A 25,208-nucleotide genomic window follows, 5' to 3' on the forward strand; every position below is an offset into this window, starting at 1 on the left:
TAAATATTCAACAACCTGATAACAAACTAGTCTCCTTATTTTGGTTTTGGCGTGTCTTCTTGAAAGTGCAACTATCCCTAGGTGGTTTTGGTAATTCATAACAACATATAGCTCATTGAGCTAATGCTATTCCAAGACTATTATTTCAGGAAAGCTCAATGAATGGCATGGCATGGATGATGGAAGTGGATCCCTCAAAACACTAAGGACAAAGGATTGGCTCAAGCTCAAAAGCTCAAGACTCCTCATTTTATATTTTAGTGATCCAAGATCACACTGAGTCTATAGGAAAAGCCAATACTATCAAGGAGGGATGAGGTGTTGCTTAATGAGCCTCTTGCTTCATGTGCTTAGTGATATGCTCCAAAACCCTCAGCTACTTTCCCACATCCATAAATGACCTAAACCTAAAGCCAAAATCGGTCACACCGATTCTTCCTATCCGGCGCCACCCATTCCAAAAGTCATAGCCATTGCCACAAACCCTAAGCAAATCGGTCTTACCGATAGGGATCTCGGTCTCACCGAGATGGGATTGTAATCTCTCTGTTTCCCTTTGTAACATTTCGGTCTAACCAAAGTGAGCGATCGGTCCCACCGAGATTGCAATGCAAACTCTCTGTTTCCTTTTTGTAACATTTCGGTCTCACTGAAAAGAGCAAATCGGTCCCACTGAGTTTACCTGACCAACTCTCTGGAAAGCTTATTACCAAAATCGGTCTCACCGAGTTTGTGTAATCGGTCTTACCGAGATTATGTTATGCCCTAACCCTAACCGAATCGGTCTCACCGAGTTGCATGTCAGTCCCACCGAAAATCACTAACGGTCACTAGGTTTACTAAATCGGTCCGACCGAGTCTGTTGAATCGGTCCCACCGAGTTTGGTAAATTGTGTGTAACGGTTAGATTTTGTGTGGAGGCTATATATACCCCTCCACCTCCTCTTCATTCGTAGAGAGATCCATCAGAACAAACTGAAGGAAATATGCCCTAGAGGCAATAATAAAGTTATTATTTATTTCCTTATAATCATGATAAATGTTTATTATTCATGCTAGAATTGTATTTACCGGAAACATAATACATGTGTGAATACATAGACAAACAAAGTGTCACTAGTATGCCTCTACTTGACTAGCTCGTTAATCAAAGATGGTTATGTTTCCTAACCATGAACAATGAGTTGTTATTTGATTAACGAGGTCACATCATTAGTAGAATGATCTGATTGACATGACCCATTCCATTAGCTTAGCACCCGATCGTTTAGTATGTTGCTATTGCTTTCTTCATGACTTATACATGTTCCTATGACTATGAGATTATGCAACTCCCGTTTACCGGAGGAACACTTTGGGTACTACCAAACGTCACAACGTAACTGGGTGAGTATAAAGGAGTACTACAGGTGTCTCCAATGGTCGATGTTGGGTTGGCGTATTTCGAGATTAGGATTTGTCACTCCGATTGTCGGAGAGGTATCTCTGGGCCCTCTCGGTAATACACATCACATAAGCCTTGCAAGCATTACAACTAATATGTTAGTTGTGAGATGATGTATTACGGAACGAGTAAAGAGACTTGCCGGTAACGAGATTGAACTAGGTATTGGATACCGACGATCGAATCTCGGGCAAGTAACATACCGACGACAAAGGGAACAACGTATGTTGTTATGCGGTCTGACCGATAAAGATCTTCGTAGAATATGTAGGAGCCAATATGGGCATCCAGGTCCCGCTATTGGTTATTGACCGGAGACGTGTCTCGGTCATGTCTACATTGTTCTCGAACCCGTAGGGTCCGCACGCTTAAGGTTACGATGACAGTTATATTATGAGTTTACATGTTTTGATGTACCGAAGGAGTTCGGAGTCCCGGATGAGATCGGGGACATGACGAGGAGTCTCGAAATGGTCGAGACGTAAAGATTCATATATTGGATGATATGGTTAGGCCAAGGGGTCAAGCCCATGAGGCTTTAGGTCGGTGCAAAAGGAGTTTTGCGGAGGCCAGGGGGCCAAACGCCGGAGACCCTGGCGTCTGGCCCTGGGCCAGACGCCGAGGCCCATGGCGTCTGGGCCAGACGCCAAGGATTGTGGCGTTTGGTCCTGGAGTCCGAGTGGGACTCTTGCCTTTCGAGCAAAACCGACTTTGAGGAGGCTTTTGCTCCAAGTTTCGACCCCGGGGCTCAACATATAAATAGAGGGGCAGGGCTAGCACCAAAGGGACAACAAGTTGATCCACGTGATCTATTCCTTAGCCGTGTGCGGCGCCCCAGCCACCATATTCCTCGATAATACTGTAGCGGAGTTTAGGCGAAGCCCTGCTGCTGTAGTTCATCAAGATCGTCACCACGCCGTCGTGCTGACGGAACTCTTCCCCGACACTTTGCTGGATCGGAGTCCGGGGATCGTCATCGAGCTGAACGTGTGCTCGAACTCGGAGGTGCCTTAGTTTCGGTGCTTGATCGGTTGGATCGAGAAGACGTACGACTACTTCCTCTACGTCGTGTCACCGCTTCCGCAGTCGGTCTGCGTTGGGTACGTAGACAATACTCTTCCCTCGTTGCTATGCATCACATGATCTTGCGTGTGCGTAGGAATTTTTTTGAAATTACTACGAAACCCAACACAAACCTACACTTCCAACTTACCATTTCCGAGAGAGAACCACCTACTCATGTGTTGAGGCCAAGATATTCCATTCCTACCATATGAATCTTGATCTCTAGCCTTCCCCAAGTTGCTTTCCACTCAAATCTTCTTTCCACCAGATCCAAAACCTATGAGAAAGAGTTGAGTGTTGGGGAGACTATCATTTGAAGCACAAGAGCAAGGAGTTCAACATCAACGCACCATTTGTTACTTCTTGGAGAGTCGTGTCTCCTAGATTGGCTAGGTGTCACTTGGGAGCCTCCGACAAGATTGTGGAGTTGAACCAAGGAGTTTGTAAGGGCAAGGAGATTGCCTACTTCGTGAAGATCTACCGCTAGTGAGGCAAGTCCTTCGTGGGCGACGGCCATGGTGGGATAGACAAGGTTGCTTCTTCGTGGACCCTTCGTGGGTGGAGCCCTCCGTGGACTCGCGCAACCGTTACCCTTCGTGGGTTGAAGTCTCCATCAACGTGGATGTACGATAGCACCACCTATCGGAACCACGCCAAAAACATCCGTGTCTCCAATTGCGTTTGAATCCTCCAAACCCTTCCCTTTACTTTCTTGCAAGTTGCATGCTTTAATTTCCGCTGCCTATATACTCTTTGCATGCTTGCTTGAATAGTATGTTGATTGCTTGACTTGTCCTAAATAGCTAAAATCTGCCAAACTCTAAAATTGGGAAAAGGTTAAGTTTTTAATTGGTCAAGTAGTCTAATCACCCCCCCTCTAGACATACTTCAAGGTACTACAAGTGGTATCAGAGCTTTGGTCTCCATTTGCTTTGATTTCCATAGCTTTTGGTGGTCATAGCCTTGGTTTCACAACCTAGGAGAGTATGGCATCTAGCGAGGGAAGTTATCACCGTAGAGGTCCTTACTTTGATGGTACTAATTTTGCTAGTTGGAACCATAAGATGAAAATGCATATTCTTGGACATAACCCCGCCGTTTGGGCAATTATTTGTATTGGCTTGCAAGGTGAATTCTTTGATGGGAGAGAACCAAACCGTGAAGCTAATGCGTAAGAATTGAAGATGCTGCAATACAACGCTCAAGCTTGTGATATCATCTTCAACGGATTGTGCCCCAAAGAATTCAACAAAATCAGCCGTCTTGAGAATGCAAAGGAAATTTGGGACACTTTGATTCATATGCATGAAGGTACCAAATCTGTCAAGGAATCCAAGTTGGATGTGCTCCAAAGTCAGCTTGACAAGTTCAAAATGAAGGATGGTGAAGGTGTCGCTGAAATGAACTCTAGGCTTGCTCTTATCACAAATGAGATTGCCGGCTTAGGGAGTGAAGAGATGACCGGCAAATTCATCATCAAGAAGATCCTAAGAGCATTGGATGGAAAGTATGATACCGTGTGCACATTGATCCAGATGATGCCAAACTACAAAGATCTTAAGCCAACGGAAGTCATTGGAAGAATTGTTGCTCATGAGATGTCACTCAAGGATAAGGAGGAACTTCACAACAAGTCAAGTGGTGCTTACAAAGCCTCAAGTGAAGCCCTCACATCATCAAGTGAGAAACAAACCTTCAATGAAGAATTGAGCTTAATGGTGAAGAACTTCAACAAATTCTACAAGAGTAGAAGCAAAGAAAGAAGCTCCAAGTCAAGGTCTTACAATGACAAAAGATCTCCTAGTCGAGAGCGCAATTGCTACAATTGTGGGAGACCCGGACACTATTCCAATGAGTGTACGACACCCTACAAAAGAAGAGAAGATTCTCCAAAAAGAAGAAGCAAAAGAGAAGAATCACCACCAAGAGAGAGGAGGAGTAGAGATGATCATTATGAACGAAGACCCTCACGGAGAAGCAAGGATTCGGATAGGAAGGACAAGTCATCAAGGAGCTACACAAAACGAAGACATCAAGCTCATGTTGGTGAATGGGTATTCGGCTCCGACTCCGACAATCACTCCGAGAGAAGCTATCATTCCGACTCCGAATATACTCAAGATGAAGGTGTTGCCGGTCTAGCACTTGTGTCAACCAACTCCTACGACATATTTGATTCACCAAATGAAGGAATTGGAAGATGCTTCATGGCCAAAGGTCCAAAGGTAACACATCCTGAGTATGTTGATTTCAATAGTGATGAAGATGACTTGCTTGTGGATGATGATTTACTTGTTGACAACTCTAGTGATGAATACTATGATGAAACGTCAATTAATCATGCTAATCAAGATAAAACGAATGAGAATGATAAGGAGAAGATTGAGTTTCTAACTAAAGAACTAAACACTCTTAAGTTGGCTCATGAAACTATCTTCGAAAATCATCGAGAACTTTTAAGGGCTCATGAGAAGTTATGCTTTGAAAAGCTCAATCTTGAGCAAGAGCATGAGTTCTTAAAAGCAATCAATGATGATCTCCGTAAGAAAAGTTCTTCTTACATTGCCAAGCATTTACTCTTATCTACTTACATGCCTCAAGTCAAGTCTAGTAACAAGTAGAATAAAGATACTTCCTCTAGTAGTAACAATAATAATGTCAAATCTAATATTGTTGCTTCTAGTAGTTCTCTTGATTCCACTAATGATTCTCTTAGACAAGTTACACTTGAGCAAGAAAATAGCTTATTGAAAGGAATTATAGAGAAAGGTGTTTACAAAAGCCTTGCCGGGAGTAAGCAATTCGAGGAAATTGTACGCAAGCAAGGAAGGCACCGGAAGAATCAAGGTGTTGGTTTTGAACGAAAGTTCAATGCCAATGGAGTTGAGTGGGAAGAAGATCAATACCCCAAGACGAAGTTTGTTCCTCAACAAGAGAAGTATGATCCTACTTCCTTCAAGGGAACACAAGCACAAGATGATCTTCCACCACAAGACCACAAGAACAAAGGCAAGGACAAGCTTCAAGAAGAGATTGATGCATTTGAAGAAGCACCTAAGGCCTCGTTCAAGTGGGTTCCCAAGATGTCAAGTTCTACTTCATCAAGTACAACTACAACTCCAAGGATTCCCATCAAGACGATGTGGATCCCGAAGAAGAAGAAGTAGAGAGTTCTTGAGGGTGACTCCGCCAACATTCTTCACTCATATCATTATGGCAAGAACAAGTGCAATCAACTTCCACATCTTGCACTAGTTCAAGGAGTCACAAACCCTCATGTTGGTAAGGCAAGGGACAAGGTAACCTAATGATTTCATGGACATCATCTTGTGTGTGCATCACTCTATGTCTATGGATATTCTTGTTTGTTCCTTGTGGGACTAACCCATGTAGGTATGTTGAAAGTGCAACTCACTCCAAAGGATTGCTCCAAATGATCTACATCAACATTGAGCATCCACATCTTCAACACCTACATGAAGTCATCATCGACAAAACCCAAGGTTAGTTCATCCCTCTAAGGGGGGATCTACATCTAGGGGGAGCTTAACTCTATGAATTGAGTCAAAGCAACTCTAATGGTGTGAACACATCAATGCATTATGTAAAAGTGGCAACCCCACTTGAGCTTAAACGATGAGTATGACCTATGATCAAATTTATCATTTGACTCCTAAGTCATTATACTCATATATAGATGACCTAGTCATCGCCAATTGTTTGATAGATGCTAGAATTGGTTGTGCATGCTTTGCCACATATTTCATTTGCCATCTTATTGTGTGAGCATGTTGGTGCATATTTTACTCATTCAAGGACATCCACTTGTTGTTTTGATTGTTTGGCTTCTTTTCTTTTTGCCAAGTGGATGGACAAGAATGCCTAAGAACTTTCTCTAGCTATCTATGCTTTTCTCATCTCAAACTCTATTCATGCTACATCACAAAATTTGATCAAGTCAGATTCAAACCACTCTGTGTGAGGAGCACTCGGAGTCCCCGATTCGTCATAGACTTAAACTTCCAAAACCTCTTTGTGATTCTCGGTCTGACCGATTCCTCCATTTCGGTCCTACCGAGATCATTAAGTTGATCTAAGTTTTCAATCTCGATGCAACCGATTTGAACTTTTCGATCACACCGAGTTGCTATAACTGTACACAGTTATGCATTTCGATGCCACCGAGTTGTTCCACTCGGTCACACCGACAGGGTCGAGCTATATATAGTCACGGGCAAACATTTGGAAATTCCTCCGAACCCCTTCGCCCGCGCAATAGCTCGCTCTGCCATCGAAGGTCTCCGGATCGTCTCCTCGTTGCCAGCCGCCTCCAGTAGCTAGTCTCCGCCACCGTCAACGGATTTCGCCCCCGCCGTTGCCGCCGTAGTGAGTTCATCGCCAAGTTAGGGTATGGACTCGATCATTGTGCTATCCTCATCTGATTCCTAGCACATTGTGTTCTTATTGATTCTTGCCACGATTGAAACACTCCTATCCAGCCAAAGTAATCCATAGATTAGATGAGATTCAAAATTTTAGGGTTAGGTTTCCGTCGAAACCATCTCGGACCCACCGAGTTGAAAAACTCGGTCCCACCGATTTGGCTTATGCCATTGCACAAGTAACTCTCGGTCTGACTCAGAATTTCTAATCGGTGCGACCAATTTTAGGACTTTGTGAAACCCTAGCAGTCTCGGTGCCACCAAACTGTGACTCAGTCCAACCGAGTTCATCAGTTTAGGTTCCAAAACTGCTTCGGTATCACCGAGTTTGAAAATCGGTTGATCCGAAATGCTTTCTGTGGAAAACTAAAACTGAATTTTTGAATCATTCTTTTGCAAAAATCTCTACATTTTGTGATGCTCATCCATTCTATCTCATCTACAACTCTTCACAGGGTCAGCAGTCAGTGTTTGCAGCAAGTCATGAGCCTTCTGATTGAAACCATTAAGAGGACTGCAGCAGATCAGAAGAGGAGCTGTGGATATGCCCCTCAGATTCAGGAGTTGATAAACTCAAAGATGGGCACAGGGAAATATCAATTGGATAAGGAACATTTTCCACTATATCCAGACTTTGAGGACAATGAGGTTGTCATGAATGAGAATGATCCATCATCAGTTCAAGCTCAAGAGAAGAAGGAGAAGGCAAGGAAGGAGAAGGCTGCCAGGATGCCAACTCAAGAGGAGGCATCTGAGTATTTCTTGAAGAACAAGCAGGAGCAGCTTGGTTACTTAATAGCATCAACACTGAGGATTGAGAAGGGACTGACCACCCTCACTCAGAATCAGGAGAGCCTGGAAAGAATCATGGAACTCAAATTCCATGACCTTGATGTCAAAGTAACTGAGATTCAATCAGTTGTGGAGCAGCTGCAGGATGACATGCAGGAGAGGCAGGGCAAGACTACCACAAATGTGTTTGCCAGAGTGCCCAGAGCCCAGAGGTCAGTTGCAGTGCCTGTGACAGACACTAGAGCAACATCTTCAGCACCAGCTATAGCCCCTACTGCTCCAGTGCAACCAGCTCCAGCATCAACTCCAGCACCCTCTACTTCAACTGAAGCCTTCGTCCTTGGAGTTATCCGGACACCACCACCTGAAGATCAAGCCTGAGAGTCGATCTAGCACTATGCATTTTCTATGAACTTTTTGGTAACTTGTTGCCAAAGGGGGAGAAAAATGTATAGATCATAGGCTTCGAGAGAGAGAGAGAGAGAGAGAGAGAGAGTGTTAGTGTTGCTTTTGTTCTCTCTTGCTTTAGTCACATCCCTAGCCTTGCTATGCACTTGGACTAGCTTGGTTGTTGCATCATGTCTAATTTATTTGAAAGTTGAATTGGGGATTGCTCAAACCCTAGCACCAGATTAAATCAACTAGGTTCAAATAAAAATATTCTTAAAGAACCCAAAATGCCCTTCAGAAAAGTTCATCATTTTTGGATTAGTCTAGAACCTCTTCCAAAAATGGTGCACATTTTTCTAGGCATTCTGGATTTTTGAATTAAATCATATGGTATTCGAATTTGGGCATTTAATTGCTAAATAATATTTTAAATGCTCAAATAATCACAAACTGAAATATTTGTTGTTGGAAATATTCCAAACAGTGACATTGAGCAGTTTCATGATTTTTGGAAATGCCCTAGCATTTTTATTAAAGCCAAACACAATTACAGAAAATAGAAAACAGAAACAATTTAGAAGAGAGAGAGAGAGAATGCTTACCTGGGCCACTTATCTGGCCACCTACCTGTGCAGCCCACCAAAGCTGGCCCAGCCCACTGGCCTGGCACTGTTGGTCAGCCCACCAGGAGCCCCACCGTCTTCAACCTCTGCCAGTAGGCAGAGGCGTGTCGACGCACGCGCGCCCGAGCTCCACCTCCTCCCTCCTAGCCTGCCTGGCTCCTCCTCGATGCACCAGGCGACGCCACGCAGCCCCTGGCCCGCCCTCCCACTCTCTCCCGTGTCTCTCCCCTCCTCTGCTCTTTCTCCCTCACGCGCCCAAGCGCAACCGCCGACGCTGCTCGCCACCACCGCAGCCATCGCCTCTCCCTCGAGCCCTCGTCGTGCCTGCGGGCTCAGCCTCTACGCCCTCGCCCTCTCCATGGAGCTACACAACGCCGGGGGCCCTGCATTGCCGCCCACGCCGTCTTCCCCATCTCCGGCCGCCCGAGATCGTCGGCTTTGCTACGTCGCCGTCCGACCTCCCCCGAGCTCGCCGTCTGCTCCAACCGACTCGCCGTGAGCCCCTGCCTCCTCTCCCCTTGCTCCCGTGCTCCTTTTCTCGCCATGGCCACTGTTCCGCCGGTGACCAATTCCCGCCGCCGCCCGCGCTCGTCGCCGGCGTGGCCCCGGTGACCTAACGGCCCCGTGTGCGCGTTCGTTGTGCTTGTCACATTGCATAGAGGCTCTTGAGCGCATTAGTGCGTGCGTTTGCACGCTGCAGCCGCGTTCCCGTGCACCCCCGAGCTCCGGCCGCCGCCTGGCTCGACGCCGGTGTCATCTCCGGCCACCTCCGCACACACCGCCTGCACCACTCGACGCGCAAGTCCACCAGCAGCACGTAGCGCATCTCCGCCGTCGATTTGGTCGACGGAGGACCAAACCCGAAGCCCGCCGCCGCATCTGGCCTCGCCGGCGGCTAAACACCGTCGGGTTGACCGCTTGACCAGCGGGGTTTGACCCCGTCTGCCCAGGGGTTTGACCCCTCTCTCTCACCGAGGAGTGGGCCTAGGCCCCTGTTTAATTAGTGTTAGGTTTAATTAGTGTTAATTAACTAGTTAAATAGATGATCCACTAACACGTGGGCCTCGCACTGCTGACAGCTTAGTTAGGGCTAGTTTAGCACTAATTATCTTAGTTAGTTAACTGAGTCACTGACCAGTGGGTCCCACAGGTCAGGTTTGACCTGGCCGACCCAGTTGACATGCTGACGTCATAGAGATGTCATGCTGACGCAGTAATCTGTTTTCTAGATTTTAAATAAATCTTAAATGATTTATTTATTTGAGAAAAATAACCAAAACTTTGAAAAATCATAGAAATTAATCTATAGCTCCAAATGAGATAAATTATATATGAAAAATGATCAGAAAAATCCAATCTATACATATGTACCAGTTGAGTCCTGCTAGCCCAGTGCTACAGCCTGGATTCACTCGCTGATGACCGACACGTTCGATGCTGGGTCATGGATGCCTGTCCCTGTAAGTTTGTGCCACTTTGGGTTTATGACTAGCCATGTCAGCCCGGGCTCCTTATCATATGGATGCTAGCGACACTATCATATACGTGTGCCAAAAGGCGCAAACGGTCCCGGGCAAAGGTAAGGCGACACCCGTGGGAATACTGTGCGTGAGGCCGCAAAGTGATATGAGGTGTTACATGCTAGATCGATGTGGCATTGAGTCGGGGTCCTGACAGCTTTGGTATCAGAGCTTGACTGCCTGTAGGATTACCAAGCCAAACTGGTCGAAGTTGAGTCTAGAAATTCTTTAGTTATATAAGGGAATTGATTGTGGGATGGAACGTAAGGCTCTTTTTACTCCTTATACCTTATGCCCTTCTGATCTGAGTCATCTTATCTTTCCTACGGGGTTAAGGAACTAGGCTTTCTCTTCTGTCCATCAGGATCACGTGTTACTAATCCGTAGATCTATAGGATTGTTGGTTCTAAGCCTCAATTTAGTTTCTACTACTTCCGTGTGTTCATAGTTGATCTCAGAACGTTGATTTTGTGATGTTGAGTGGTTATGCCACCATTTTTGTAGCATGTCTCCAATCTTTTTGAGCATTTACAGCCGTTATGCTGTCCAAGTCATCCCAAGTTTCTAAATATTCTGATGCATTTGTAAATCCCTCCCTCCTGATTTTGATGTTCCATTGGGCCAGATTAACCACACTATCCAGTAAGTTGAGGTACCCTATTGCCTCGACGTATATGTTGGAGCTATTATTATGACCCTAGGTGTCTAGAGTATCACCTAGTAATCTAGCCATGCTTCGTGTTCCCAGTGTGGTGATTCTGGTCATTAATCTCAAAAGCATTCCGTGATGCCATTTAGTTTCTAGGTATTCTACTCCTGGGTTCTTGAACCCGAGATTCACCCTACTTATTTCATGTTGATAGTGTTTGCTAGTTCCTTTAGGATATTACTAACCTTTGCATTAGTCCTCGAGGCTCGTGGTATTCTTTCTTCCAAATACCATGAACTACTTATGGCAGAAGTTCCTCATTGAATCGAAAGATCACAACCAAAGTGCTCTTGGCAAGTTCTCGATCCCATGTTGTGACTCTGTTAGTTCTACCGATTCTGCATGGGTTATCCGGAAGAAATATGTTGAACTCGTCCGACATGCTAATCCATGCATCCACAACTCAGAAAATCATATGTTCTTTTGAGTTGTCCCTCTTTAGTTGTTTTTTTGGCCTCGTCTATCAATTGATAGTCAAGAGTAGTCGTGCACCCGTGCTATCGATGCGTATTACTCTTGTGGTCCGTGAAGCCATCCTATTCAAAATGACTAGGAGAAACAGACTCAAGTACCTCTTCCATATCCAGGATTGGGGCAAAGTAGTTGTATCTCGCAGATCAAAATGCCAACCCAGCTTTTGTTCTGTTCTACCTTGAAGTATTACCCACTTTATGTCAGGAATGTCATGAGGATTGCACCTTCTCTTATGGATTCTTGACATAGTGATACTTCTTGCCATCATTGTTCATTCCTCGGCCCCGTGTTATTGTAACCGGAACGCCGACAAGTGAATCATGATGTGTGAAATCTATACTCCTAGCAACTCCGTTGCCCTAGCAACTTCGTTGCTTGGTAGTTAAATGGACAACAACCTCACTCTTAGCATGCTGATTATTGAATCATCATTCTAAGATAGATTGTGCTACCTAGTCCTTATTTCCGGTGCACTCTTCAATCAATGAGTTAGGATTATGCCAATCCCTCGCTCTTTTGATCATATCGTCTTGCTTCGAAAGCAAGATTATTCCCGAGCTTAATAACATATCGGTGGTTCATGATTTTCCGAATATCCTCTTGGAAGTATCACCAGGACGTCACCTGACCGCTATGTTGAGTTCGTGAGCAAGTTGGTTGCTTGTAACCACCCCTTCTCCAAGAATCTGTGTTGCATACCCCTGAGCTGGTTGGTTAAGCTAAACAACAACTTGGAGAGTTGGAAGATGAAAGCTTGTCTGACATAGCTCATTCCAAAGGGATATCTTTGTGTGTGTGTGTGTGTGTTGAAGAAAGATGATATCTTCACCGATTGGTCCCTATGATCAGTTAATGGATCTATCATCTTATCCAATCTTTGATTTGAGTGTGGGCTATTCTCAGATCAAATTAGAACCAATGATATTTGTAATGTTGTCTTACTCGTGGTTTTTCCTCGAGCATACACCATTATATTCTTTGGTCTGACCAATGCTATCACCGTGTTCACTTAACTATGGAATTCCTTTTATATGGAAACCTGGATGAATTGTTGTTGAGCCCATCGACAACATCCTTATCTCCTTCATGATTTTGTTGAACATTAAGCTAGTGTTGGAAACTTCTATAAGCATTGTCTTCATGTTCCGTTCATGAAGCATATGTTCGGATGAAAGAAGTGACCTCATCTAATTCATGTGCATTTGATGCAAGTTGCCGCCGTGAATTCGAGAAAGTCAATGTTGCCTTCTCTGGAATCATCCCAAGTCAGTCATGCATGTGCGAAGTATGATATGGTTTGACAGGCTCGCTACCTCCATTCCACATGTATCTCCTAGTACACCAAGCCACTGGCTGCTTTGTTCAAGGACAAAAAGTTACTTCATAAGAGCTAATCATGACTTATGTTAGGACTTCGTTATCCTCGATGATGGTTCCCAACCTGAACTCGGTAGTGTTTTATTATAAGACTACTATGTGGTCATGCTTGTCTAGGACAGCGTGTTCACATGTATGTAGCAGAAACAACTCATGTTTTGGAGCTTGCTATCGTAGTTCATTTCCCGAGAATCTCGCAATGTCATCTCATTGGTTTGTGTTGCAAACTTTCATTTTTCTTTCTAGACTTGATGAGTCTGGAATATCCTGTTACCAACCAGATCTGAATCTCAGGCAGATACGATGGTTGGAACTTTTCCAAGATCTATGATGTAGGTCCCGACAAGGTCGATGTTGGCTGACACACCTAGCCGGAAGATCTATTATTGTAGCTTCTTGATTAAGCAATTTGACCATATTCTCCATGAGGATTTGGTATGACTTATTCCACAAGTTGTTCCTTATGGATTTTTGTGCTTTTGAAGTCCGACCTTTACTTGATGGCCATGTTGATGTTTTAACTTTTAAGCATTGACTGTGGTACCTAGTACATCAAGGAGAACATTATAAGCGGAGTGCTAAATGTCTCTTGGTCGATCATCCAGATTTGCTTCTTTGGCATTGCTAAGGAAAAATCTGAGAAAGTGATGTCCTCCTTTGCACCTGCATCCTCCATCACCGTTCATCATGGTAGTATGATGTGTTGCCAGGATCCTTGGCACAGATGTTAGTAAAACCTTGATGAATTTGGAAATGCTCAAATTCTTGAAAGCACGCTCAGACACTAGGTTATATCCTCAGTATCAATCTGAATGTGCCTTCCTTTTGCTGAGTTGTTCGATAACCGTAATTTCCGTTCCAAACTGGGTATGACATTCTTTCGAATTCCTTCCAACGATCAATTTCGAATTGCCTCAGGCTGGTATGAAGAGTTTCAATGCTCTCTGAATCAAAAGTCATTCTTTTTGCCACTTAAGGTAATGGTTCCATGAGTCACCTTCTCTAAGGTGTCTCGCTATGGTATCATGGCAACTCAAATTCTCGCTACGTTGACAATTGTTCACCACCTTCTTAAGTGTGGACTTGATTTCTACCTAGTGAATCCTCGTCATCTATTCCACTCCATCTCTCTAGATGTGTGCTTTGTGTCTCGGCTTGAGAGATGTTGCTATGTCTCGTTCCATGAGTTGATCCTAAGTTGTTCGATCTTCGAGAAGATCGATCCTTCTAGAGTCTCCTTCTCCTCTCGTTGTCATGTTGGCCAGAGTTCTCAGGGCAAGACGACAAGACAAAGATGGTGATTGAATCAATGTTCATTTGAAGTGTAACCTGGATCGTGAAGATTGCGTTAGTTGCGTTTCCCCTCCATCTTACCCTACGCCTGAATCTCGGGACGAGATTTTTGTTTAGTAGGGGTGAGTTGTCACATCCCTAGCCTTGCTATGCACTTGGGATAGCTTGGTTGTTGCATCATGTCTAATTTATTTGAAAGTTGAATTGGGGATTGCTCAAACCCTAGCACCAGATTAAATCAACTAGGTTCAAATACAAATATTCTCAAAGAACCCAAAATGCCCTTCAGAAAAGTTCATCATTTTTGGATTAGTCTAGAACCTCTTCCAAAAATGGTGCACATTTTTCTAGGCCATTCTAGATTTTTGAATTAAATCATATGGTATTTGCATTTGGGCATTTAATTGCTAAATAATATTTTAAATGCTCAAATAATCACAAACTGAAATATTTGTTGTTGGAAATATTCCAAACAGTGACATTGAGCAGTTTCATGATTTTTGGAAATGCCTTGGCATTTTTATTAAAGCCAAACACAATTACAGAAAATAGAAAACAGAAACAATTTAGAAGAGAGAGAGAGAACGCTTACCTGGGCCACTTATCTGGCCACCTACCTGTGCAGCCCACCAAATACGGCCCAGCCCACTGGCCTGGCACTGTTGGCCAGCCCACCAGGAGCCCCACCATCTTCAATCTCTGCTAGTAGGCAGAGGCGTGTCGATGCACGCGCGCCCGAGCTCCACCTCCTGCCTCCCAGCCTGCCTGGCTCCTCCTCGATGCACCAGGCGACGCCATGCAGCCCCTGGCCCCCCCTCTCACTCTCTCCCGTGTCTCTCCCCTCCTCTGCTCTTTCTCCCTCTCGCGCCTGAGCGCAACCGCTGATGCTGCTCGCCACCACCGCAGCCACCGCCTCTCCCTCGAGCCCTCGTCGTGCCCGCGGGCTCCGCCTCTACGCCCTCGCCCTCTCCATGGAGCTACACAACGCCGGGAGCCCTGAATCGCCGCCCACGCCGTCTTCCCCATCTCCGGCCGCCCGAGATCGTCGGCTTCGCTACGTCGCCGTCCGACCTCCCCCGAGCTCGCTGTCTGCTCCAACCGACTCGCCGTGAGCCCCTGCCTCCTCTCCCCTTGCTCCCGTGCTCCTTTTCTCGCCATGGCCACCGTTCCGCCGGTGACCAATTCCCGCCGCCGCCCGCGCTCGTCACCGACGTGGCCCCGATGACCTAACGGCCCCATGTGTGCGTTCGTTGTGCTTGTCACATCGCGTAGAGGCTTTTGAGCACATTAGTTCATGCGTTTGCACGCTGCAGCCGCGTTCCCGTGCACCCCCGAGCTCCGGCCGCCGCCTGGCTCGACGCCGGCGTCATCTCCGGCCACCTCCGCACACACCGCCTGCACCACTCGACGCGCAAGTCCACCAGCAGCATGTAGCGCATCTCCGCCGTCGATTTGGTCGACGGAGGACCAAACCCGAAGCCCGCCGCTGCATCTGGCCTCGCCGGCGGCTAAACGCCGGCGGGTTGACCGCTTAACCAGCGGGGTTTGACCCCTCTCTCTCCTTAACGAGTGGGCCCAGGCCCCTGTTTAATTAGTGTTAGGTTTAATGAGTGTTAATTAACTAGTTAAATAGATGATCCACTGACACGTGGGCCCCGTAGTGCTGACAGCTTAGGTAGGGCTAGTTTAGCACTAATTATCTCAGTTAGTTAACTGAGTCACTGACCAGTGGGTCCCACAGGTCAGGTTTGACCTGGCCGACCCAGTTGACATGCTGACGTCATAGAGACGTCCTGCTGACGCAGTAATCTATTTTCTGGATTTTAAATAAATCTTAAATGATTTATTTATTTCAGAAAAATAACCAAAACTTTGAAAAATCATAGAAATTAATCTATAGCTCCAAATGAGATAAATTATATATGAAAAATGATCAGAAAAATCCAATCTATCCATCTATACCATTTTCATGCATGTTAGAACAACTTATGGCTGCTGTTTAGGACAAATCATATAAAGAGCATTTAAACCTTCACATATGGAGTTTGAATTTGAACCTTGGGTTCAAACCAACTTCATTTAACCTTGGTGCTAGTTGCATTAGCCCAATCAACAGCATATTGCCATGTCATGATCATGCATCATATTGTGCATTGCATTGATTGTGTTCTTCCTTGTTTGCCGGTGTTTGTCCCGTCCCGATAGACGTGGTTCCGACGATGAGTTCGATGACACCAATGAAGAATTATATTAACTTCAGAAGTGCCAGGCAAGCAAAACCCCCTTGTTCATTCCAATACAATCCTACTCTCTCGCTCCTGCTCTCTTTTACTGCATTAGGACAACAACGATTCATCTGTTACTTGCCGCGGTAGCTGAACCCCTTTATCCTCTGCATGACCTGTCATTGCCATAGTAAATAGATGAAACCCACTAGCATGAGTAGGAGTTGTTTGAGCCCTGATGTGCCTACTCATTCATGCTTGTTTGTCATGCCTGCTATTGCTTAGAGTTGAGTCAGGTCTGATTCATCGGGGATGAATTGGAGGTGTGTGAACATGTCCTAATGTTGAGAGCTAAGTGTGTGAACACGATTTGGTAAAGGTAGCGGTGAGAGGCCATGTAGGAGTACATGGTGGGTTGTCTCATTGCAGTCGTCCTCAGGAACTAAGTTCTGTGTTTGTGATCCATGAACAGCGACTACCACACATTCGGTTCCAGTAACTCGACCCCTCTCGGCTTATTAATCAACTCGATCTCTGTCCAGGAGTTGCAACTAGTTTCTGGTGTTTGTAGGTAGTGTTAGTAGTCTACCAAGTGGCACCTGGTACAGGTGGGCTTGGGACAGACTAGGCACAGTGGCATGGTGTACCAAGTGGCACCTAGATGGTGGGCTTGGGAACCCTCCTCACATCATTCGGGGCCGTGAGCGACACCCCGGCCGGATCTCCTTGCGGATGGAACCCGAATAGGCGATAAACCTGGACTAGAGACTTGTGTGGTTAGTCAGGTCGTGGCCGACACCCTCGCCAGGCTTCCGCTTGAAGGTTGCCGAGATACATGACGTGTACATGGCGGTAAGTGGCGAGAGCGTGTGTGAAGAAGTACACCCCTGCAGGGTTAATATGATCTATTCGAATAGCCGTGTCCGCGGTAAAGGACTTCTGGGTTGCCTGTACAGTTCATAGACAAGTGAAAGTGGATACTCTAAAATACGCAAGATAAGCGTGAGTGCTATGGATGGCGTTCTCGTAGGGAGACGGGAGCAGATCCATAGTGGTGTATTGATATGGTGAATATGTGGACTCGTGTGCGCCACCTCAAAAGAGTTACATTGCAGTCGTAGTTCAGGTTAGCCACCGAGTCAAAGCTGGCTTGCTGCAGTCAAACTCCACCATCCCCTTTGTTGATAATGATGCATATGTAGATAGTTCTGATGTAAGTCTTGCTGGGTACATTTGTACTCACGTTTGCCTATTTTATGTTTTTGCAGAGAGACTTCAGTCTCGCTAGTATTTCCGCTTGGACTTCGACGTTTAGCTTGTTACCTCAGCTACGATCTTGTGCCCTCGGCAGGATCTGGTAGTTAGTCAGGCTTCTCAGCCTTTTTCATTTGTAGTTGTCTGTACTCAGACATGTTAAGCTTCCGCATGTGCTTTGACTTGTATGCTCTGAATGCTGGGTCGAGAGACCCATGTTTGTAATATCTCGCTCCTCGGAGCCTATTGAATAAATACTTGAGTTGTAGAGTCATGTTGTGATGCCATGTTGTATTTGCTCATATCGAGCATATTGTGTGTATGTTATTGAAATGCTTGGTATGTGTGGGATCTGACTATCTAGTTGTTTATCCTTAGTAGCCTCTCTTACCGGGAAATGTCTCCTAGTGCTTCCACTGAGCCATGGTAGCTTGCTACTGCTCCGGAACACTTAGGCTGGCCGGCATGTGTCCTTCTTCGTTCCTGTGTCTGTCCCTTCGGGGAAATGTCACGCGATGAATACCGGAGTCCTGTTAGCCCGCTACAGCCCGGTTCACCAGAGTCCTGCTAGCCCAGTGCTACAGCCTGGATTCACTCGCTGATGACCGACACGTTCGATGCTGGGTCATGGATGCCTGTCCCTGTAAGTTTGTGCCACTTTGGGTTTACGACTAGCCATGTCAGCCCGGGCTCCTTATCATATGGATGCTAGCGACACTATCATATACGTGTGCCAAAAGGCGCAAATGGTCCCGGGCAAAGGTAAGGCGACACCCGTGGGAATACCGTGCGTGAGGCCGCAAAGTGATATGATGTGTTACATGCTAGATCGATGTGGCATTGAGTCGGTGTCCTGACACTTTATTTGGTGGTTAAAACTTGTTTGCTTTTGATTACTTGAGATGCTATTCTTGTGAGACATTGATGATCATGTGTTTGATCATAAGCTACACTTATGCATGTTTGATATTATCCTATCTATCCTATGTGATCATTCACTTTGCTTGGTGATAAGTGCATGTATTCAATATTTATTATTTTGAGCGCTCCACCAAGATGTATGTGACGTGGAAGAGTAACCCATGAGCCTAATTCATTGTGCATTTGCAGTCCAAAGCAAATCTTAAACTATGCACAAATTTAGGGAGAGCTCTTGCTTATCACATACTTCTCAAAGCGACGATGTTATTCAATCTTATTATCATTTGTCGAAGCTTTGATCTATATGTTGTCATCAATTACCAAAAAGGGGGAGATTTAAAGTGCAACTATCCCTAGGTGGTTTTGGTAATTCATAACACCATATAGCTCATTGAGCTAATGCTATTCCAAGACTATTATTTCAGGAAAGCTCAATGAATGGCATGGCGTGGATGATGGAAGTGGATCCCTCAAAACACTAAGGCAAAGGATTGGCTCAAGCTCAAAAGCTCAAGACTCCTCATTTTATATTTTAGTGATCTAAGATCACATTGAGTCTATAGGAAAAGCCATTACTATCAAGGAGGGATGAGGTGTTGCTTAGTGAGCCTCTTGCTTCATGTTCTTAGTGATATGCTCCAAAACCCTCAGCTACTTTCCCACATCCACAAATGACCTAAACCTAAAGCCAAAATCGGTCACATCGATTCTTCCTATCTGGCGCCACCGATTCCAAAAGTCATAGCCACTGCCACAAACCCTAAGCAAATCGGTCTTACCGATAGGGATCTCGGTCTCACCGAGATGGGATTGTAATCTCTCTGTTTCCCTTCATTACGTTTCGGTCTAACTGAAGTGAGCGATCGGTCCCACCGAGATTGCAATGTAAACTCTCTGTTTCCTTTTTGTAAAATTTCGGTCTCACCGAAAAGAGCAAATCGGTCCCACCGAGTTTACCTGACCAACTCTCTGGAAAGCTTATTACCAAAATCGGTCTCACGGAGTTTGTGTAATCGGTCTTACCGAGATTACGTTATGCCCTAACCCTAACCGAATCGGTCTCACCGAGTTGCATGTCAGTCCCACAGAAAATCACTAACGGTCACTAGGTTTACTAAATCGGTCCGACCGAGTTTGTTGAATCGGTCCCACCAAGTTTGGTAAATTGTGTGTAACGGTTAGATTTTGTGTGGAGGCTATATATACCCCTCCACCGCCTCTTCATTCGTAGAGAGAGCCATCAGAACAAACCTACACTTCCAACTTACCATTTCTGAGAGAGAACCACCTACTCATGTGTTGAGGCCAAGATATTCCATTCCTACCATATGAATATTGATCTCTAGCCTTCCCCAAGTTGCTTTCCACTCAAATCTTCTTTCCACCAGATCCAAAACCTATAGAAAGAGTTGAGTGTTGGGGAGACTATCATTTGAAGCACAAGAGCAAGGAGTTCATCATCAATGCACCATTTGTTACTTCTTGGAGAGTGGTGTCTCCTAGATTGGCTAGGTGTCACTTGGGAGCCTCCGACAAGATTGTGGAGTTGAACCAAGGAGTTTGTAAGGGCAAGTAGATCGCCTACTTTGTGAAGATCTACCGCTAGTGAGGCAAGTCCTTCGTGGGCGACGACCATGGTGGGATAGACAAGGTTGCTTCTTCGTGGACCCTTCGTGGGTGGAGCCCTCCGTGGACTCGCCCAACCGTTACCCTTCGTGGGTTGAAGTCTCCATCAACGTGGATGTACGATAGCACCACCTATCGGAACCACGCCAAAAACATCCGTGTCTCCAATTGCGTTTGGATCCTCCAAACCCTTCCCTTTACTTTCTTGCAAGTTGCATGCTTTAATTTCCGCTGCCTATATACTCTTTGCATGCTTGCTTGAATAGTATGTTGATTGCTTGACTTGTCCTAAATAGCTAAAATCTGCCAAACTCTAAAATTGGAAAAGGTTAATTTTTTAATTGGTCAAGTAGTCCAATCACCCCCCTCTAGACATACTTCAAGGTCCTACACTTCTCCTGCAATATGCGTGTAGTTGGACCCCACCCAACAGCCTTTAAACACAACAGATCCCATACAGAACACGTGTAAGATTGATCCTTCTCTTTCCTTGGTAAAAATCGAAAGATAGATAACATCTTGATCTCCTTCCGTTCAAACCAATTCTCCTTCCTTTCATCCCAAAAAGCATGTGCGTGCATTCCTTTGAAACAAAAAGAATGCTTGACTGATCTCCCAGCCGCATTACCACATAAATAAGGAGTATTATTTTTCCATACCGCATGTGAGGCTACGTCCTCATACAGATTTGCAGGTAGCATGTCTCTTCCAGAATTTGCATGTGCCACGTCCTTTTCTTTTCTTTCTTCCATCCCAACAAGATCTCTGCCGATGCAATAATTAGCATGCCTATTAGTTATGACCATATCATCCTCTCCCCCTTGAAGCAAAACCGTCCTCGGTTTTGATTCGTTCTCTTCTATAGTACTTTTATTTACAGGCAGAACAATGTCCATACAGATTTCAGCGGCTTCGACATTCTTCGTGTTCACTTCTGATGCAGCTTGAGCAATATCTCGCTTCCGACGATCAGCCATATATTTCTCTGATGTGTACGAGTCAAGTGGTACGTACTGTCCGCCACGAACAAAAGAAAATTCACCAACTGAATGATATGTCAACTGCCTTTTATCTGTCCATGGTTTCCCTAGCAGTATCGAACATGTATGCATGTGCATAGGAAGCACATCGCACATGACCCGGTCAACATATCCACATAGAGTAAACCGTACCTCGATTCGATGCTTGATCTTGACAAATCTGTCCTTCCACCAAAGCTCGTAAGGTTCTGGATGTTCAATCAACGGCAGGTTCAAAGCATCAACCATAGTCTTACTCACTAAATTCATACTTGAATAGCAATTCATCAAAGTTGCACAACTCGTCGGTCCGACACGCACACGCATAAAGCACTGGTACCACGGTAAGTCACGCAATGGATCCTTCTCCACCGACATCATCATTTGCGAGCTACAATCCTTCCTCATGATAAAAAATTCAATAGATCTTGTAAAAAAATTTGTACCGTGAACAACCTTTGCTCTGAATACCAACTGATGTAGACCGAACCTTGATGGCGAGATCCGATCGGTTGTTGCGGCCCGATCTTTCACGGCACTCCACCTCTAGTAGCAGCAGCCTCTCGCCCGCGCACGCGATGTACACGGAGTAGAGGGTTTAAACCTTGCGGCTCAGCACGAGAGAAACAATCTGGACGACGGCACCTCATGTGCAAAACAATTTCCTCGAAGAAATCGCAACAAAGAGGTTTTCTAAAGCTACCTAAAAAACTTGATACGGGTGTTTACCCTCGAAAACACATCTATCTATTTCATACAAAAATAACCTGCCATTACATGGGACGCATGACATGGCTTTATAGTAGTAGCCGGCCTAGAAACAAACCTAAACTCACGTGGACTCTTACTTTTATCCTAATTAACAAAGAATTAACTAAGTAAATATTCAGCAACCTGATAACAAACTAGTCTCCTTATTTTGGTTTTGGCGTGTCTTCTCCTGCAATATGCGTGTAGGTGGACCCCACCCAACAACCTTTAAACACAATAGATCCCATACAAAACACGCGTAAGATTGATCCTTCTCTTTCCTTGGAAAAAACAGAAAGATAGATAACATCTTGATCTCCTTCCGATCAAACCAATTCTCCTTCCTTTCATCCCAAAAAACATGTGCGTGCATTCCTTTGAAACAAAAAGAATGCTTGACTGATCTCCCAGCCGCATTACCACATAAATAAGGAGTATTATTTTTCCATACCGCATGTGAGGCTACGTCCTCATACAGATTTGCAGGTAGCATGTCTCTTCCAGAATTTGCATGTGCCACGTCCTTTTCTTTTCTTTCTTCCATCCCAACAAGATCTCTGTCGATGCAATAATTAGCATGCTTATTAGTTATGACCATATCAAGTTCAGTCACAGGGCGCTAACACCGGCAAATGTACGGGCAGCCAACTTCAACTAGCTAATGTGGCAAATCAAGGTAACGCATACGAAAAAGAAACATACTGGTGTGGACATGAAAAATAAACTTGCAAAGGATGGCAAAAGACTCACGAGTTATGTCGGGAAAAAATGCAGAACCTTCATGCAACACGTGGCATCAGGCGGCACCCATGTACCTGCCATCGACGTCATACATAGGTGAGTCCATAAAAAGTGAAGTTGCGGACGGTAAATTAGCAGAAGGAGCATAGTTGACAACTGCAGTTGCCATGACTGGACAACTGCAATTGCCATGACTAAACAACTGCAGTTGCCATACCTGGACAACTGTAGTTGCCATGACTGAACAACTGCAGTTGCCATCCCTGGACAACTACAGTTGCCATGCCTGGACAACTGCAGTTGCCATGCCCGGATAACTGTAGTTGCCATGCCAGGACAAAATGCAATTGCCATGCATTGACCAACTACTACCATGATTACAGGTTATTACGATGGTGCTACCCCGGCAAACGTCTCATGGCAAGCTTCACAGATTGCAGATAGAGCACGTCAGTTTGGTGTGACAGACCACACAAGATGGGCACATGCAGCACAACAAGGTAAGGAAATTTGAACCACAAAAAGAGCACTGCATTTGTTTTTCTGGGAATAGCATGTGAGGAAAAGAAGATTTGTAGCAGTGATGGTGGAAAAAATCAAACAGAAAATGCTAACAAGTGGTTGTGTGCAATGAATCATATATTGTCTTAGGGAATTACCAATTGCTAAAAGCATGTGTGCAGCACTAATGGTTGATCGCATTTGCCTAGTGAGGTCAAGCCTAGAATACAAAGTTTTGATGCTAGAACACAATGGTTGCCATGTATTGGCAGCATTATTTGCCATGTATATAGGACTACAGCTGCCATGCATATAGAATCCAAGTTTTCGTACTGAAAGGAGCTGGTTGCCATGCATTGGCAACGGTAGTTGCCATGTTTGTTGGACTGTAGCTGCCATGACTGGAGAACTACAGTTGCCATGCATGTCCACATGCAGACTCACGACTTCCTGTTTGAATGATGTCATGCCAAATCACTTGAAGTTGATGTGCTCCGTTACGATAAACATGGCATTCAAGCAAAATCTTACGCTCGTACCTATTTTTTCTATTATAGGGCCTACAACTACAATGAACAGTGGCGTGGGGACATCTACTGCGGGGAGCTCTGAGCACACGGAAGACACGTTCCACCAGCTAGCCAACAATCATGCTGCAAACAATGCCGAGTCAGAGTCGAAAATGGCAATCATTCCAGCAATGCCGACAAGCACCCCTTTGAACACAAGCACTGGCAACACTCAAGTAGATGAAACTGCTGCCAATACTGAAGTGAATGATGAAACTGATGATGAAGCACAAGGGGATGAAGATGGTGGGCAATCAGAGATCGTGGTACCTCAGCCACCGTACGTTGGGCAGAGATTTGAATCGTTCAGAAGCAAAGGAATTCTACCAGACATATGCAAAGTTCCATGGGTTTGCGGTCAGCACCGAATACCATAGGAAAATTAAGAAAACTAACGAGTATAGCAGAGGTGAGATGAGGTGCCACAGGGCACGAAGGAACAAGAAGGGGAAAGGTGTTGCACCTGTCGTTCTGGAACGAAAGAGAGGTATCATTCTCAAGACGAAATGCCCTGTCCGGTGTAAGGTAAACGTAGATGGAGCACAGTGGATGGTCACTGAATATTTTGACGAGCACAACCACAAACTCATAAAGAAGTTCGACCTGGTAAAATTTCTGACCGCCCACAGAGGATTCACCCCCTCGAGAAGAAATTCATAAAGCTGCTACATGATTGTAACATCGGTCCATCAAGAATGGTCCAGATACTATCACTCATCCACAGCAAAAAAGGGACTCTGAGTAGCATGCCATACATACCAGCTGATGTCACAAACCTAAAGGCAAAGTACCGTAGAGAGAGCAAGTTGGCTGACATAGAGGCCACAATGGCCTAGTTCGATGAGAAAGCGAAGGAAGATCCAGATTTCTTACAGGATAAGGTTGGACGATGAGGACCGTGTCAGGAACATATATTGGGTGGATGGTGCTACAAGAAGAGCCTACAAACATTTCCGAGATTGCATTTCATTCGACGCAACATATCTCACTAATATGTACAAGATGCGATGCGCTCCATTCATAGGAATAAATAACCACAATCAGTCATTGCAGTTCAGATGCGGGCTCGTTCGGAACAAAGACACGGATGGGTACATTTGGCTGTTTAAGAACTTCTTGGAGTGCATGGATGGACTTGCTCCGATGAACATAATAACCGACCAGGATTTTAGCATGCGTGCAGGAAAAGAGGAGGTCTTTTTGTTGGCAGTGCACATGCACTGCAGGTGGCACATTATAAAGAAGGCTGAGGAGACGCTAGGACCGTTCTTTGCTGACCGTCCAGAGCTACACAAGGCATTCGAGTTACGCGTGGACCACAACTTGATGGTGGAGGAGTTTGAAAGGAGCTGGATGGCCATGATTGAAACATATCAAGTCCAAGACAACGAGCTCTTGCTAGCCTGTGGGAGAAGCGAATGTACTGGGTGTCGGCCTACTTCATGCAGTGCTTCTTCCCATTTCTGCAGACTA

Source organism: Triticum dicoccoides, chromosome 6B (assembly GCF_002162155.2).
Source record: "Triticum dicoccoides isolate Atlit2015 ecotype Zavitan chromosome 6B, WEW_v2.0, whole genome shotgun sequence".
In the NCBI taxonomy this organism is placed as follows: Eukaryota; Viridiplantae; Streptophyta; class Magnoliopsida; order Poales; family Poaceae; genus Triticum; species Triticum dicoccoides.